The sequence below is a fragment of the Periplaneta americana genome, chromosome 16, assembly GCF_040183065.1.
Source record: "Periplaneta americana isolate PAMFEO1 chromosome 16, P.americana_PAMFEO1_priV1, whole genome shotgun sequence".
In the NCBI taxonomy this organism is placed as follows: Eukaryota; Metazoa; Arthropoda; class Insecta; order Blattodea; family Blattidae; genus Periplaneta; species Periplaneta americana.
This window is the reverse complement of record NC_091132.1, coordinates 136620627-136639422: the sequence shown is the minus strand read 5'-3', so window position 1 is coordinate 136639422 and position 18796 is coordinate 136620627. Positions and strand designations below refer to the sequence as shown.

General features: G+C 36.5%; 1 protein-coding gene across 5 annotated transcripts in view; it reads left to right on the top strand.

Annotated features, from left to right (window-relative positions):
- The first annotated feature begins 18103 nt into the window (after positions 1 to 18103).
- gry (trafficking protein particle complex subunit 11 gry) overlaps positions 18104 to 18796 on the top strand; it is a 107273-nt gene continuing 106580 nt past the window's right edge. The window contains exon 1 of one of the 5 annotated variants that reach the window (XM_069813055.1): positions 18104 to 18236. The gene's annotated coding sequence lies outside the window, so the exon portion shown is untranslated. Of the gene's footprint in view, positions 18544 to 18796 lie in introns of all 5 variants that reach the window. The other 4 variants (XM_069813053.1, XM_069813054.1, XM_069813056.1 and 1 more) reach the window with 4 other exon arrangements.

Genomic DNA, 18796 nt, shown 5'->3' with positions numbered 1-18796 from the left:
ATATTTTATCAACAGTAATCTCACTAGAGGTTTTGATTTATCTAGAGAAAATCAAAACTCGAGTGGGATTTAATTGACTATTACACGATTAGAAGAAAGTATATAAAGATTAGAAGTAACAAAGTACTCCAATACAATAAAATATTAATTGGCTTACGAAAATACAACTGTCTTCAAATGTATTATTGTAGCATCTCAACATTACACTAGATGGCAGTAGTGTTTTATGATTATGTTTTCTTGTTACCGGTATCAGTTGTGCCAACTATGGAATCATCATTGAACTCTGTGGACTGTTACTAGTCAAGAAGGCTTTGTTGATTCAGTTTCATTTTTATTAAAACATTTGCATTTCACTTCAATCATCCGGATCCCATAATCAACGTCACTTGACAGATGATTTTCAATAAATCTTAGTATTAAACAGTCTCTGATACGTGACTATCCATAATATCATATAGGAGAAGCTATAACAAACATAACCTAAATAATATAAACAAGTGTTAGAAAAGTTTTAATTAGGGATGATGAAATAAACCAGAAACGTTTTCATTAACGATGATGAAATAAAAAATAAACGTGAATAATTTTAAAAGAAACAATTATTGAAAGTTCAATTTTCAAATTTGAATGTTTTAGTGGTTGGTGGTTCAGTTGATATGATATTGGACGTGTGCGTAAAAGAAGTGAACTCGTTGATGTACATGATGTATCCCTCAATTTATTCAGGATTTCCGAATGGTGCTCTTCATATATGACCAGTGATCTTTATTAATTCTTGTTCTTGAATGCCAATGCGAGTCATATTTGAAAGTGCTATGCATCGACTGGAGTGGTTTGTAATTTTCTGTTTTTTGACGTCCAGACCAGTGCAGTTTGAAATGTTGGCAAACAAAGAAACAAATGCTAGGGTAGTGATAAAAATAAACAAATGCTAGGGACGCGATAAAATTAAAGAAATGCTAGGGACGCGATAAAATTGTGCGATAAGCAACCATGATTGGTTGAAAGACGTCCTTTCGTACCGTTTTATTGGTCGAAAGTAGTGTGACGTAGAAAAAGTGTAATAGTCATAATAAACAGTGTTTTTAAACACTAACCACTCATAATTTATTTTTATTTTTATTTTATACTAATCATCCAAGTAATCGCTATCATGTCTCAGTCAAGCCCTGATGTCAGATGTCATAGAAGTCATACTAAAGGCGTTATTAATCACGTTTACTGTTTCTTAAAAGAACTTAAAGATTGTGAGGACTTTAAAAGTGCCCTGTCATCAACGCAGTCACTGCCAAGGCGTGTGGTATTTCTCTACGATCGATTCAAAGAATTTGTGAAGAACGATTTTTTAGTCATATTTATTGTGTTATTTGTTTTGGTAAGCTAAGTCATTCTTAAGGATACTAGGACGTGAAAATCGGCCAAAAATGTCATTTTTTGTTTTCATTGTTTTCGAATTCTTGAATAAATTCTCTATCCAAATATATATATTGTAGGGGTTTCTGGGTTTAAATGCCCTAAAATAGGGAATTTAAAAATGGCGTCGTAGTTGCACGCCCCTTTTTTAAATGCCCAATTCAACTTATTAAATATGTCATAATTTCTGGGCTATTTATTGGAATATTTTGACCGGGTAAATTTCTTTGCTGTTGTTGGTGCTTCTGGATACTCTGAAACTGCAAAGAGCATAACACAGCCCAGTGGAAAGCACTCCTGTTTTGTTTTGAAGAACCTCGTGTAAATTTTGTTGCAAAAAGAATCTTTGTGGTGTTATTTGCATCACTTTTATTCAGCATTATTAGTGTGCGTGTGCGTGTGCGTGTGCGTGCGCGTGCGCGTGCGCGTGTGCGTGTGTGTGGTAAAAATGGGCAGATTAAAGAAGTTTGGCAAAAGAAAACCAGTGTTTAATGGTAATGTAAGTAAAAGCAAACATAATATAAGTGAACATAACCTGTCAGAGCCTAGCTGCAGTAGAGAAGTGCATTCAGCTTCTGCAAGAAAATTGTCTCACATAAAACCAGAGTGTGATGACAACTTTTATTTTAGTGCTGAGGGATATTCAAAGGGTTTTATCATTGTGGACATTCAATTATTATCTAATTTGGTGAAGAAAACTGTACAGTGTAAGTATTGTAGTGGCGTCGACTGTGTTGAACTTACAGAAAATAAAAATAGTAGGCGAGGGCTTGCAACTAAACTGTCTGTTGTTTGTAATAAGTGTAAAGAGTCTGCTTCAAGTATGACATCCAATAAGGTAGGGAAAACAAAATGTTATGAAGTAAATTTAAGATTTGTATATGGAATGAGAAGTATTGGCAGAGGCAGGAAGCCAGCACAAACTCTGTGTGGTATAATGGATCTCCCACCACCAACTGCCAAATTTAATTTCTGCACTTCCCAGCTGTTGAAATGTCTGGAAGAAGTAGCAAAAAAATCTATGACAAATGCTATAGAAGTAGCAGTGGCTCTAAATGAAAAGAGTAGGGACATAACTGCTGCTTTCGATGGGTCCTGGCAGAAGCGAGGCCACACTTCCCTCAATGGTGTCATCACTGCAACTTCACTAGACAATGGGAAAGTAATTGATGTCGAATGTTTGACAAAATTCTGCCATAATTGTAAATCAGACCAGCCTGGACATGTTTGCATGAAAAATTATGATGGCTTCAGTGGTGGGATGGAGAGCGATGGAGTAGTAAAAATTTTTCAGAGGTCTGAGAATTTATATCAGGTCAGGTATGTGAATTACTTAGGAGATGGGGACTCAAAGGGATATAAGAAAGTTGAAGAATTAAATGTTTATGGGAATGTGGAAGTAAGTAAGCTGGAGTGCTGTGGACATGTGCAAAAGAGAATGGGAACAAGACTAAGAAAATTATGTAAAGACATGAAAGGTAAAAAATGTTCTGATGGTAAACCGCTAACAGGGAGAGGGCGGCTAACAGATAGTGCAATAGATCAGTTGCAAACCTATTATGGACTGGCCATAAGGAGGAATGCTGGAAAAGATGTAGAAAAAATGAGAAGAGCAGTGTGGGCAATGTACTTCCACAAGTATAGCACAGATGAGGAGCCATATCACACGTTATGTCCTCCAGGTACAGATGAAGACTGCTGGTGTGGGTACAATAAAGCTTCAGTCACTGGAAATAAGTATTCCCATCAGCATTCACTGCCTCCAGCTGTGATGGATGAAATAAAACCCATCTTTAGGGACCTCAGCAACCAGGAGCTATTGAAAAAATGCTTACATGGGAATACACAAAACCCTAATGAAAGCTTTAATCATTGTATATGGGAGCGCATCCCAAAAACAGTTTTTGTGGGTTTAAAAACCTTAAAACTGGGTGTATTAGATGCAGTCATCTGTTTTAATGATGGTTGTGTAAGTAGACTAAATGTGTTGGAGAGTTTGGGCATTGAAGTGGGCTCAAATACAAAAACTGCACTTTACACCATTAACAAGAAGCGCTTCGAAGACGGTGAAAAGTTTGCTTTGCAAATGACTAAAGAGGCCAGAACAAGAAAGAGGAATGCCAAAAGGAGGAGAGAGGACCAAGAAACACAGGAGCAGGATGAGTATGGGGCTGGAATGTTCTAGATTGGTGAGTGAAGTACAAAATACACGTTTTCAGTTTTTTGCATTTTCCCATAACCTTGATTTTTCAAAACATAGGTACACTTATCTCATAAACTAATGAAGATAGAGTCATGAAATTTTTGTGGCAGGTACATATTAATTAACTCTTTAAAATGAATGGAGTGGTTTTCTTTTAAACTTCATCATTGAATTTTTAAAAATTCAAATCTAAGGAAAATTTTGGAAAAAAATTATGTTAATAATTTTTTTTTAATTTTTTATACATGTGATGTTTAGTCAAGAAAGGAGTGCATTCATTTTGTCATTTGATATTTCTTATTGTACCACAAAAAAATTAGAGAGGTCTGACTAAAATTCTATGAGATATGTGTACCTAACTGATGAACCATGCATAAGAATTTATTTTCTAATTACCTTATTTGGGGACATCCTATAAACATTCTATTGGAGATAAGTGATTTAATTTTTCATGAAAAGATAATATAAACATTGTTTAATGCATGGTATAAATTTCATAAACCTGTGACATAGGAATGCTTCAGTAGACCCTATATGTTATTTGCTAGTTCAAGAGCTAAAATAGGCACTCGTCACGTCCCAGTACCCTTAAGTATAATTCTAATACGTAAGTATTTTTTATTACGAAACTCGTTCATGTTATAATAACGTGTACATTTTCTACACACAGTAATATTATACCGGTATTATATAATTTTTTTGCACTTTAATTTTCTCATGATTCACAAAGTTAATAGGTTTATTGTATAACAATTATTTAGTATTTACTATTTCAATACAATATTCTGAAAACACATAAAAACAAAATACTTGTGTGTAATGCTAAATATTTAATTTCTCCTGTTAGGTTTACATTACCGGTACATTATAATAATTATTACATTTGTGAAATGGCTAACTTGCAAAATATTATAAATGATAATATCATCTAAAGTCTGATTAGTGCAACATGTTACTATTGAGTGATGTATATAATGGAGGGAGAAATAAAACTGGCCACCATAACCCTCCTGGGTATAACAGGCAAAAGCCACCGAGACTAGTGGAGACACAAGCAATCCAGCCTCTTGATCTCGCCGCAGACAGATCCCATTCCAAAATACTGACTAACTTATTCTGTATCACGACAAGGCCAAAGACAGGGATCACGACAAGCATAACAAGGATTACGACGGGACAATGGTGCTTATCGTGTTCCTTATCGTGGTTCCTGTCTTAGTCACTATCATGATCCTTAACGTGGTCCTTGTCTTTGAACTTATCGCGGTCCTAATTATCTTTGTCATTGTCCTTATCGCGTTTTTTGCCTGTCTTTGTTATGGTCCTTATCATGGTACTATTTGAGTCATGATCCTTATGGTTCTTGTTGTTTTTGTCATGACCATTATCGTGATCTTCGTCTTTATCGTCATCCTTATCGTGGCAATTGTGATTGTAGTGGTCCATGTCGTGATCCTTATCGCGGTCATTGTCATTGTCCTTATAGAAACAAGAATTAGAGAAGCCTGTGGGTCTTTCAGTCACGGATGTTAGGAAGTGATCAGAACATTGTTTAGCACAGGGTGGCTTACATTTTCAACACTTACAATGAAGAGTGTACGTACATAAACAACTTAAAGCCTTTCTCAGAAGATACCATTTTTGTTGCTTTGTGAGAAAGTTAGAAAAAAGTTTCAGTAAAAGTTGTTTCTTTTTAAGAGTAGTTTCCATTGGTACCTTCAGTGACCCATGTTCTCATTTGAAATTTCGAAGTTGACCACAGGTACACCTACTTTCGGTTTGTTACGGGAAATGGTACTACCACCAATCGATTCTTCACATAGGTTTTGGTTATCAAAAAAAATGTTTATGAACAACCAGTATGATATAGTTTTCGAGAAAAAAAAAAGCCTGATACTGGTGGTCTGAAACACCCGGTATATACTGTTTATTTATTTATTTATTTGTTTATTTATTTATTTATTTATTTAAAGACCCTTACTTACTTACTTACTTACAAATGGCTTTTAAGGAACCCGAAGGTTCATTGCCGCCCTCACACAAGCCCGCCATCGGTCCCTATCCTGTGCAAGATTAATCCAGTCTCTATCATCATATCCCACCTCCCTCAAATCCATTTTAATATTATCCTCCCATCTACGTCTCGGCCTCCCCAAAGGTCTTTTTCCTTCCGGTCTCCCAACTAACACTCTATATGCATTTCTGGATTCGCCCATACGTGCTACATGCCCTGCCCATCTCAAACGTCTGGATTTAATGTTCCTAATTATATCAGGTGAAGAATACAATGCGTGCAGTTCTGCGTTGTGTAACTTTCTCCATTCTCCTGTAACTTCATCCCTCTTAGCCCCAAATATTTTCCTAAGCACCTTATTCTCAAACACCCTTAACCTATGCAAATCAAGATTTCAGGTATAACTCCCTGTAAAGTTGATTTGAATAATTTCGAGGGAAAAATTGTTCCGGAGCCGGGTATCGAACCCGGGACCTTTGGTTTAACGTACCAACGCTCTACCACTGAGCTACCCGGGAACTCTAACCGACACCGATCCAATTTTTCCCTCTATATCCACAGACCTCAAAGTGGGCTGACAACTTGTCAAGCAACCAACTTCGAGTGCACACTAACTCCGTGTGACTTAAATTGTGGCTTTCTGTTAACGAACAGCGACGTGTATTATGCAAATCAAGATTTCAGGTATAACTCCCTGTAAAGTTGATTTGAATATTCCCACGCCCCCGCCGTCCGCTGATGGTCCTTCGGTGCCGCTGCCCGCTGATGGATCCCCGATCCCGCCGCGCCATGTTGTAGTAACTACCCGCGCGAAGAGGGATCCCATGTCTGCAGCTCCCCTCCGATTTAGGTGGATTCCGTCTCTTCCGAAGCATCTGTCGTCTATCCAGGAATATGGATCGACGAAACGCGTACCAAGGCACTCCGCTACCCACTCGAAAGCTTTATTCACACGACCCACTTTTCTTCAGTTCACATCCCTCCGTCTGACGATTCCACTGATGACAATCCCAGCTGCGGGATATTTCTCTTTGTTTCCATCACCAAGTCATATACATCTGCCATGATATAATCAACACCTCTTCGCAAATCGTTTGTTCCTACGTGAAGGACGATGTTTTTCGGGTCCCCTCGTTCCTTATTCTCGATCACGCTTTTCATCTCTTTCACTCTAATCCCAGGGTAACACTCTGTCGCCAGCTCCGGTTGTAGATTTCCTACGTGTCGAATGATGGAGTCTCCGATGATAACACTTGCCGCACCATGCTTCTTCTTCTCCTCCCTCTCTTCGCCATTTTCCTTTTCCCGTCGCAACAACTTATTTTCGTCCTCCAGAAACTTGATCCGTTGCTCCGCCGTCTCTAGCTTCTCCCTTAGCTTCTTCACCTCGTTCCGAAGACCGATAAGCTCCCTGTTGCCTGCCTCGTTCCCGCAGTCCTTGCACAGCCACGTTTCTTCTTCTATCTGTTCCCTCTTGATCTTCTGACAAGTCAGATGGAACCACTTCTCGCACTGGTTGCACAGCACGCGTACTCGTAGGTTCTTTCTGCAGCTTCCACATTTGACATTGGTAGCCTCGTTGTCGCTTGCAGGTCCTGAATTCAGTTAGATACCACCAATAATTAGTAGTATCGCGATCACTATGTGAAAGAAGAGACACTCAGCCAGACCTGCCAAAGCTGTCCCTTTCACGCTCCGCTGCATCGTTGACCTGGCCGCCCATCCGCCTTTCCTTGCCCGGTACAACTCCAACTCACAGCCCATTGTTCTAACCTTTTCTCCGCTGCGTAAAAATGCGTCCTTCCTCTCCACCGGCCTGAAGGAGACTGAAGGTATGGTGAAGCAACTAGACTAGACGGCATTTCGGAAAGCTGTCAGCTGCTATATGCGCAATAGCATTTCTGATATGTTACGTCACAAGCTTGTAGAGTAGAACCAATGGGAATCAGTCTATAACAAGTACTTCCAGAGTTCGTTTGTTCAGATGTGAATGTTTCAATACATTGAATAAGTAAAACTAACATTTACTGTGTGTGTATAAGCTGAATAAATGGAAGAAGAGACTGTAAAAAGACAAGTATTGCACAGGCAGGCGCGAAAAATAGTGTTTAAGGTGTATAATTATTTTAAAAACGTTGACTAGCAGAACAGTGCAAAGAATACTGTTGGTGAAGGAGAGAGGGTTTGTTTGGTGTCATGCTTACAGTAATCAACGGCTAAGTTAATTATTGTATTTTGAGAATTTAAATTACCTCCTGCAATATTTGTATTGAACGTGCGCTTGAAGTACGATGTGGCAATGTTTTACGTTGCCTTGCTCTCTCTATCTGTCTCTCTCGACGCAAACGCTAGCAGACTACCGCCTTCCGAATTGCCGTCGACTCTACTGGGTGTTCAGTTCAAAATGTGTCATGGCTCGCTGTATGCCGTCATGTGGCTAGCCGATGAGCCTAGAGAATTCAATCTTCCTACACTTCCGCAGAGGTGTATAACCTAAGAGGCAGAGAAGTTGCCTAGCAAGTACGGCATTCATTCTGAAGAGTACGTACCGATACGTACGATAACGCCGGTAGTGGCAGGAATGTGAACTCTTTGGAAATACGTACTGTCGGGATATGGGGAGAGGGTTAAGACGATTACTTACGTATTTGTTGACATTAACTTCGACGGTCAACATGGACACGGAGTATTTTATTTGTGTTGTGGAATGTTACCGTACGCAACCGATGATAACAAATACCCTGCGTACGACTTGCCGGCGCAAAACACAGTTCGAAAGAGGTTATGGTAGCACACAGACCGTACAGACCGCCATCTGTTGCTATGACGTTCAAGTTATACCGTACACGTTCTCAAGTTCAGATTGAAGAACGCCTTAAATAATAGGCAACTTCTCTAACATATAAGCTGAAACTCGCTTCAAATCGGTGACCCAACAACAGTGACGTCATGACACACTTTGAAATGAACACCCAGTAGTGTCTTATTATTTTATATATAAGTTTGTGTGCTATTCTATCGGAAATGCCTCATTGTTGTGTTTTTGGGTGTTCAAATACTACAAACACAGATATTCATGTATTTCCTAATCGTCAAAGATCACCGATTAGATTCAAAGCGTCGCACAGTGGTCTAGAATGCAAATTTAGCGGGACCTATTAATAACTTTTCAGCTACATAATAGATTTTTATGATATTTTACACATTAGTTACAGGTAGCATATATGTTTTGCATACAAGCTCTGATTACGTTCGTATAAGGGGAACTACCCCCTATAGGGGGCACAATTAGACAAAATTAGTAACTTTTCTCCCATTTAACAGATTTTTATGAAATTTTACACAGTAGTTACAGGTAGCATATATAAGTTTTGTATACAAGCTCTCGTTACGTTGGTATAAGGGGAACCACCCCTTATAGGGGGCACAATTAGGCAAAATTAGTAACTTTTCTCCTATTTAACAGATCTTTATGAAAGTTTACAAAGCAGTACAAGTAGCATACATGTTTTGTATACAAGCTCTGATTACGTTCGTATAAGGGGAACTACCCCTTATAGGGAGCACAATTAGACAAAATTAGTAACTTTTCTCCCATTTAACAGAGTGTTATGAAATTTTACACAGTAGTTACAGATAGCATATATGTTTTGTATACAAGCTCTGATTACGTTGGTATAATGAGAACTACCCCTTATAGGGGGCACAATTAGGCAAAATTAGTAACTTTTCTCCTATTTAACAGATTTTTATGAAATTTTACACAGTAGTTACAGGCAGCATATATGTTTTGTATACAAGCTCTCGTTACGTTGGTATAAGGGGAACCACCCCTTATAGGGGGCACAATTAGGCAAAATTAGTAACTTTTCTCCTATTTAACAGATCTTTATGAAAGTTTACAAAGCAGTTACAAGTAGCATACATGTTTTGTATACAAGCTCTGATTACGTTCGTATAAGGGGAACTACCCCTTATAGGGAGCACAATTAGACAAAATTAGTAACTTTTCTCCCATTTAACAGAGTGTTATGAAATTTTACACAGTAGTTACAGATAGCATATATGTTTTGTATACAAGCTCTGATTACGTTGGTATAATGAGAACTACCCCTTATAGGGGGCACAATTAGGCAAAATTAGTAACTTTTCTCCTATTTAACAGATTTTTATGAAATTTTACACAGTAGTTACAGGCAGCATATATGTTTTGTATACAAGCTCTCGTTACGTTGGTATAAGGGGAACCACCCCTTATAGGGGGCACAATTAGGCAAAATTAGTAACTTTTCTCCTATTTAACAGATTTTCATGAAATTTTATAGCCTACAGTAGTTACACTTAGTATATTTGTTTTGTGTACAAACTCTGTTTACGTTGGTATAAGCACAAGTGCTCCTTACAGGGGGATGCATTTAGACAAAATTTGTAACTCTTCTTCTGTCTTAACAGATTTTTATAAAACTTTATACAGTAATTGCAATAATTACAGGTAGTAAACTTGTTTTCTATACAAGCTCTAATTCTTTGGATTGTCTTTGTTTCGACCTCATACTTGCTGTAATGGAAAAGCTTTCTTGGGCAGACACGACTTTTTCCAGGGGTAAGTTTTCTATAAATTTTCATTACTATCACGATTAGGACCTAATTTAATAAGTAGCTCACTAAGCCAATGTCCATTTCGTTTAAAAAAACGCATATTCCTTATCTTCTTGCTCTCCAACGATAAATTATCTTATGGGGGAAAATGTAACATTTTAGGTACTATTGCACCTTTTGGGCACTCGGGAAGCTTATTTGGTACATAATTAACAAGCTCTCATCTTGAATTCCCTGAATTATATTGCGGAAGCAGATTCGGTTCACAGATATTGAAATAACTGCAACCGAGAAAAATTGAATTACTGCACCTCGAAAGAATAGTGCTCATAAATTATTACTTCCGCAAATCTGCGCACCTTAAGACTAGATTTAAAATAGAGTTAAATAGTGGAGGAAGTGAAAAAAAAATCATTTTTGGACGAACCAAAGAGGTTTTATTTTCTCTACCTTAGCAAAGTCTGCACTCAATGGTTATATTTATATTTTGTCCCGTGTCCATTCATGCTAATTTTACATACTATAATAATATTAAATGTAACAAAAACAAACACTGTTACATACCCAAAGAACTACTTGACATGTTGATACCAAATATGAATGGAATCGACCACTTACAACAGAGTTACAGCACAAGGAAAACGGCAGACTCGCGGCGCTTGCTTAGTAAGAATGCTGGGTGGCGAAATGTGGCATGTTACCGGCTTCTTATCTCGCTATGCAGCCACCTATGCTGATTAAGATAACCAATTGAGTGTTATTCAGTTATATAGGAAAAATAATTTAAGGGTTTCTTTTCATTTTTTTACATGTCATTTTTCTGCATTTGTCCTAAATATGGATTTTAGACCACTGTGCGTCGGTGAATAGAATAAATCGGCGTAATTTCGAACCCACCCGGAATTCCGTCGTTTGTTCTGAATACGTCACTCCAGAAGATTTTGAAATTACATCTCGGCTTATAAATCAACTTCTGCGTATCAAAACAAGTAGACCGGTTAAAAAAAAGTGCAATCCCTTCTTTAAAATTGAAACCGGATGAAATGAATGGACGTCATCAAAGTCAGAGAAAGACTGGTGGATATGTAAGGAAAAAAGATTATAAAACAAGCAATAGACCGAAGAAGCAGGGACCAGTGATGTCCAAGAACAAACAAGTGATGATGCCAATTTAAACACACATACAAATTGAAATGATTTAGGTGTGCAGTGTGGGCTGGGGAGTGAAATTTTCAGGGGTATTTCAAACTCTGAAAGTGAGGAAGTAAATGATATGAATGTGTCCTTTTGTGAAACAACTAGTAGCAGCAGTGACGAGTGCACAGACTCCATAGGAGGCGGTTTTACCAAAGTGTAACAATTTAAAAATAGACAAGAGTGCTATATTTTTTATTGTGTGGGAATGTTTACTCTCTCTGTTCGCCTTTTGTCCAATAAAAATTTCAATGTGTATGATACAAATTTATTAGTTAAAACTCTGAATTTGTTTTAAAAAAATGCAGTTTGGAACAGATTTTTAAAATTGATTACTTTTTTTCTGATCGAGTTATCACTAACATTGAAACAATAAAAATGGCCAACAGTATGTTTATTGGAGGTAAAGTTATTAAAACCTTATAAAAGAAAGGAACAATTGGTAAAAAAATATGTAAAAATTAAGATTTTTTTATGTTCTGCGTGTTAGTTGCAAAATATAGTAAATTGTGGTGAATTTTTTAAAATTAAAAACAATTTCTAATTAATCAAAATACTAAATTTCCCTTCTATCAGCAGTTTGAAATTTTCTGTATCCATTGTCAGGATCGGTGTAATCGCGACGAATTTCTTTTATTACGCATCAAGGTATGACTTTTCTGTTTCCTCTTCCGAGAGATTCCAAGAATTAATCCAGTATCAAACTGTAAGCTGCATAGCGTATGTTCCTGTTATTTACCTGCCGTAACTCTTCCCTTGCAGAACTTGCTAACTGCAAAATTTGCAAAATTGAGATTTTGTTGGATTCGTTAACATAAGGCAGGCCTCTACACGATCTTAAAGTTATGTTAGTAAAATTGAATTATTTCTCTTCATTATAGCGTGTCAAAGTGTGGTGGTTTGCACCTATAACCTATTTGTTTCCATTCAGTTTTTTGTCTCTCCTGTAAAATTTAGTTTTTTAAGTTAGCAAGTTTTGCAAAAACGGTCCTCAATTAGACTCCGTCCTCACGATCATAACATGCCTAGCAGTATTCAACGTGTCTCTGTTTAGTACAACAGCGTGAAATGCATTATGAATTGTACTCAAAATATACTCAGCACTTTCCTTTACATATCTTACCATTGCACTTTCACAGCAACAGAAACACTCTTGATGAGTTGCTGAAGAAACACATTCACTACAGAAACACTAGTCCGTGATTCCTAGTCGGTTTGTATTCTCACTGCTTTCTTCCCGTATTCTTACAATTTCACCTTTTCTGGACTCGCCACAGTGGAGTTGTGACGTCACTTCAGAAACTTACCGGAGTTATAGAATCAATAACTCCGGTAATTTTAACTGTGGATTGTCGCCGTTCTATTAATCGTATGACGCTCCGATTTTCACAGAAACTAATTTCTACACCTACTCTGTCAGAATCATTTTCTACCTAAAAGTGCATTTTTTAAGTTGACAGGGCCTTTAACCTTTTATACCATCAGTAAAAAAGACGTATGCTCTTATTTGTCTTAGTTATTTTAAGTAGCACAGTCTTTGTATGTAAGTACAAGCTGCGGTTTGTTTATAGCGATCATCGCCTGAAGTTCCTAGCAGTTTCTTTACATCGATGATCACCAACGTCGTTCGTTGGACGTGACCAAAGACGTTGTAGTTTGGCCAAAATTTGTATAAGCACTTCTTTTGACATTATTAAAATGGTGGAAGAAAAAATTCAACTTTCTAATCTGCCCCCATCAGTATGTTTGCTTGTTAGTTGTAATAATTCTTCTTAAATCTTGTCAACAGATGTCCTGCAATAACAATATTACAAATTCATAAATATGCCTATAGTATAATCAGAAAATAGATTAAGATCTAGAAATAAGATTGACGAAGCCATGATTTGTAAAAATCTTTATGGTGAATAAATTACTACTGCTACACCTTGTAAATTGCACGCGGATTTGTAAGTGATGGTTAAGAGGATTAAAGATCTTTAACGGAGTCAAAAGTATATACTGAATGACAGAGGAACAGGGGCTGGCTTTTATCTCTATAAATTACCGTGTAACAGTAATAAGTTTCAGTGTGTATCATTTATTCCCGGCTCTACATCTCTACATATGACGAAACAATACAGGTTCATTTATCAGGTTTCTCTTCAGTCTTTGTTATATTATTGTAACTTAGGAGCAGGGCCGCCGAGAAGGGGGGGTAGAGGGGGCGAGTGCATATGGGCCCGTGAGCAATAAGGGCCCGTCAGATTAAGTGAGTCTGATTACTTTTTATTAACATGAATAATTATTCGTAGATACATATGGGTGCTATAAAATTTTGTAAGAACATTTGTTACATAAATTTGACATATTAACTCAACAACAGAAGAATTAATACAAATTACCACTTCATATGTAAATATTTGACTTTTACATAATACTGTAGAATATCCGTTTCCCGCATTAACGTTCACCGACATGTCACTTGAGGGCCCCTGCATTTGTCTGAACTATGTTCCCATCGCTTGTACTGAACACGTTCAATTATTTATTGGCTTGTCCTTTGTAACTACCAACCCCCGATGGCTCACCACAATATGCTAGTGGACTCTCCCAAACCGAAGTCGCAGGATCACGTTTCCTTTTCGTCTTTTCGCTGTCGTTTGTCTAGTAAATTCTGTTCATTAGTGTTACTGGTTATAGTTTAACTGCACAATGGACAAGTACAGGCATAAGTCGGGAGCTGAGAAGCACAAGGAGAGACAGAAAAAATTGGAAGATATTAATATGGGTGCTAGACTGCGTTAAAATATTATGAAGACATTAACAAAGAGATAAGTGATGAGCAGAAATATTTAAAACAAATTCCTGCCATTAATTTAGGACCAACCCCACTGAAACCTATGAATCTCCTAAATAATCTGAGGAATTTAACGCTGGACGTTTATTTCCAAATATTTGTATAGCCATTAGATATTCTATACAATTCCTGTGACAGTTGCTGATGCTGAAAGTACTTCAGCAAAATGAAGGAAATAAAAAATGTATTCAGATAAACAATGTGTCAAGAACGACTGAGTAACCTTGGCCTCCTTAGTCTGAAGACCGATCTTGCTAGGTTTTTAAATTTTGATGATATTAAAGATTTTGCATCAATGATATCAAAGAGAGTTGTTTGTTGAAGTTGGACTGCAAATTATAAATAATTACAGATGTTTAAGAATAATGTTTTATGAATATATTGTGTTAATGTGAAGTTTTTCTAAAAGTTTTCAATGTAATAAAAGTGTATTTTTTAGGTTCGTATCTGTGTATGAGGTTATCTTTTATTTATTCTGCAAAAAAAATATTATGGTTAGAATAACTGGTAACTTGTAATTATTACTTTCTTCAACGGGGGTCCGAGTACAGTATTGCATAGGTGCCCATAAATTCTGTCGGCGGCCCTGGCAACACTGATATCTCGGCAATTGCCAGCGTCGTTAAATAAAACATTATTTTTTAAATTTTTTAAAGGGTATATGTTCCAAATTTGAATACATGAGCATTTTGAAGTTATAAAAATGTTGTTTTGAAATTTAGGTTATCTTGTAAAATAAGACCTTCATATGCCTTACGTAACTGTAACTGTCCAGCACACTATTTTCGGCCAAATTCGATTATGTGGATAGATCATTTGACACAGTCTCATTTAGTATAGAAATATTTAAATTAGGTATCCATAAGAACGAAAAAATTGTATATATAACAAAATATTTGCAACACTTGTGCAACTTTTATCGCTTACGCATAATTCGCGTAGAGTAACATTAACTATATATACACAATCTCCGCATAATATAAATTACGGCGTGGGGGGTCATACCGCTGCGCTGTAGCCTAACCCAACCGGACAATTGGTCTCTGGATTGGTATCAATATACTCCTAAACCAGTTGTTCCTCCAAACAAATATGCCCCTTTGAAGGGCATTCACTGCAGTAGCCTTTAGGTACAGTGATTTTTTATTACAAACCCAGTCAACATTTTTCAAGAATGTTTCCAAATCTAGGATAATAGTAGGAGTTTGTGTATTCCTCCAGAAGAGGACTGTAGTAGTCTTTAGGTACCATTATTATGAACCTAACCTTAAAATTTTTCAATCACACCTCGAAAAGAAACAGTATGGTTATAAGATTTCAAAGTCATGTTTTCACTTTTCTTTAGTTGAGATTTACAAATTTCATTGTATTTGATTATGTTCAATATAAATAATGTACAGTTCAGAATAAAAATATTTCATTTACTTCAGTTTAAACATTTTATTTACCCCATAATTTTGCCATGAATCCACGTCCACATCTTAGTTTGTGTCAATGGGTCAAACTGACCCGACGCGAGTGTTTATGTAACTTTCTACCAGGCGAGTACTTAAGGGTTAACTATATATACACAATCTGCGCATAATAGAAATTACGGCGTTGGCGGGTCAAACCGCTGCGCTGTAGCCTAACCCAACCGGACAATTGGTCCCTGGCGTGGTATTAATATACTCCTAAACCAGTTGTTCCTCCAAACAAGTATGAGGATGTTGGATTGCAAGTTACAAATAATTGAAGACCTCCTTCAAAGAAGGTTGTATAGCATATGACAAAGTATATGATATACAACCTTCTTTGAGGGAGGTCTTCTATTGAAGATGTTTAGGAATATTTTTTAATGAATATAATATATTGTGTTAATGTGAAGTTTTTCTAAAAGTTTTCAATGTAATAAAAGTGTATTTTTTAGGTTCGTATCTGTGTATGAGATTATCTTTTATTTATTTTGAAAAAAAATATATCATGGTTAGAATGACTGGTGACTTGTAATTGTTACTTTCTTCAACGGGGGTCCGAGTACAGTATTGCATAGGGGCCCATATATCCTGTCGTCGGCCCTGCTTAGGAGGGATATGCAGGGAATTTCCAAATTTATAGCTACGGAACATTATATAATTTTGCACATTGCGATTGCATGGCCCAGTCATTAGAGACCATCAGTTCAGTGATGTTCATTTCATATACCGGTAGTGAATTTAAGTGAAATAAATAGCGTCGCAATCACAGTCTAGTGTATACAGTCGCGAAGTTCAATACGTAGTAAATATGTAAACATTAGACAGTTGCTCACCACTAGTATCGCTAATATCGCCTCATTAGAGGCAATGCAAAATAGAACCGTCACAGTCTATTGTTTCTAGCACCCTCAAAACTCAAGCTTCGTGACTGTATTATAGTAGACCAACGAGCACAGAATGCAGTTGTAGTAGACTGTGTCGCAATTATGTGTGACAGTGAAGTCACAGTCTACTATATACAGTCGCGAAGCTTGAGGTGTTTTTTTGCAAATCTCGTGATAAAGCGCTCCAAGCGGTTAGCAACTAGAAACAATAGACTACCCATGGTCGACTTTGGACTGTGTCGTATTTCTATCGAGTGCTAGCTCGTTGCGTATTTCACATTGATGGTTGTGAAATGTTCGTTATTGGTTTTAATGAAAATGTTAATGGCTAAAATATAATAATTTGAATAATAATATGGGACAAGGAGGAGACGTTTGCAGTGCTATAAATTGTAGCAACAGTAAGAGAAAGAGGCCAGAGTTATCCTTTTTCCGATTTCCGAAAGATTCGGAAAGGTTCCTGGGTTTCCACAAGAATGTTGTGCAGAAACAAAACTCTTACTTTTTATAGTTCTTTGTGACTGTTAGAATACATTATATCCTTAAATTTCACAATGAAATGTTTCAGTCTAACCGAAAGGACATTAGATACCGGTTAAAGTTCTGTCACTTGGGCTGCAAAATTTCCAGAGAAATAAAGGTTAGGTCTACTTTTTTTTTCAGGGGATATATTTTTAATTGTAGCTATTAATTTTGTTATTATTTTTATGTGTTATTTTACTAAAGACGTAGAAAAATTAAGTTTCTTTTAATGAAATTTATTGATCACGTTTTATTTTCAATTCTGGTGGGATTATTATTGCTTAGGCCTACTTTTTTTTTTTCAAAGGACATGTTTTTAATTATAGCTGTTAATTTTGATGTTATTTTTATTTGTTGCTTTACTAGAGACGTAGAAAAAGTCTGTTACAATAAAATTTATTGATCACGTTTTATTTCCAATTCTGGTATGATTATTATTGCTTAACCTCACCCCACTTTGTTAACTACGTAAGCCTACACTACAAGTACCGGTACAAATTCATATTTCCATTATTATTGTTGTAAAGGGAAATGCAAATTAATATTTATTGGTTTCATAGTTAATTATCGCTATAATCTTGAATGAGTGAAGCTATTATAGTAAATTTCAGTTCGTTTTGCACAAACAAAAATTATATTAACTTATTTATTGCAGGTATATTCGAGTTTATGGTGGAATTTAATATACTTCATTAAAATAATAAATTAACTTTATGCATTTAATATTTCAATAATGGAAGGAAGGTGTTAATTTTTCCAAATGAACACGACAACGAAAGTGTAACATATTTTGTCGTCTGCTAGGAGAGAGATCTGCGATGCTGAGGCGATAGTAGCGATCCTAGTGGTGGGCAACTGCCCATGTTTGCATTTTTACTACATATTAAGCTTCGCGACTGTATATAGTAGACTGTGGTGAAGTAGTGAATAGAAGGTATAGAGACATTTTACTCGTGAAAGGGAAATTTCAATCAATAAATTGGGAAATTATGGGAAAAAATCTGACAACACTGATGAAGCTCTATCCACTTCAATAACCAGTATTCTGCTGGTAGCTCTGTTATTTGTCTATGGCTGGTAGTGCTTGTGCTTGTGTTGGGCTTGGAAGGTATATGCTGGAATTTAGTATTGTTTAATTCCTTAAAATAAGTTCAACAGAAAATACATTGGCGGTAATATAATTATACACACTTCCACATTAACATACATTTAACCTGTAGAGTACAAACAAACTTGTTTCTAATGTGTTAATGTGTTTGATATGACAGGTTAGTTGATTTCAGAAAATAACCTCATCTGTCAGATGTTTCGTGTAATATGTGAGTTCCGAATGGCGTAAACGATATAGTCATATTTAATTATAAGATATAATACTGTGTGAGTACACCGAGTGTTGGAACAGTGATATGCCTTGAGTAAGTAGACTTGTATGTAGTCAAATGAATACAGAGTCTGGTATTGGTTATGGTTATCATGCAATACTCAAGAATTATTTGCGTAGAAAATTACGACTAGGAAGATAATGACCATGATGTTCATTTGTGCCGTTCTTATCGTGAAAAAATTAGGCTAAATTATTTTCGTTCTCTAACCCACCCACCCTCCTCATCACTCTTACTGACAAATAGTTCCACTGTCAATGACAAGGTTAGAGTGGTAATTCTTTAC